This window comes from Phyllobates terribilis, unplaced genomic scaffold, assembly GCF_046119375.1.
Source record: "Phyllobates terribilis strain yellow unplaced genomic scaffold, ASM4611937v1 Scaffold_5__5_contigs__length_657084704, whole genome shotgun sequence".
Lineage (NCBI taxonomy): Eukaryota > Metazoa > Chordata > Amphibia > Anura > Dendrobatidae > Phyllobates > Phyllobates terribilis.
The window spans coordinates 120,775,557-120,775,971 of NW_027362765.1; positions in this window are offsets into that span (position 1 = coordinate 120,775,557).

Below are 415 nucleotides of genomic sequence, written 5' to 3' on the forward strand. Positions count from 1 at the left end.
GCATAAGTGCACGGAGTCCAATCCGCAGCAATTACTGATCGTGTGCACGGACCCTAACACATACAAGGAACGCAATGCACGGACTGGGTCGGCTCTCCCTACCTGGCCATGACACTCTGCATGCATCTCTATGCAGCCGATTGCCTGTCCGAGCGTTGAGCTGTAATCCTCGTCTGAGTTATACCCCATGAGTCTCATTTTCACCTTACTTTCCCCATTATTTGACTCCCCTTCATTTGTTTTGCCAACTGCCCAAACCCCCATATTTACCACATCAGCCACTTGCCTCATAATCCCACCTTCCCCCTCATTAGCTACTCGCCTTCTTCTATGCCTTTCTATACTTGCCTCTTTTTCCAGTCCCTGCCCCTCACTATCTGGCTCCTCTCTCGCACACATTTTCCCGCCCCGGGAA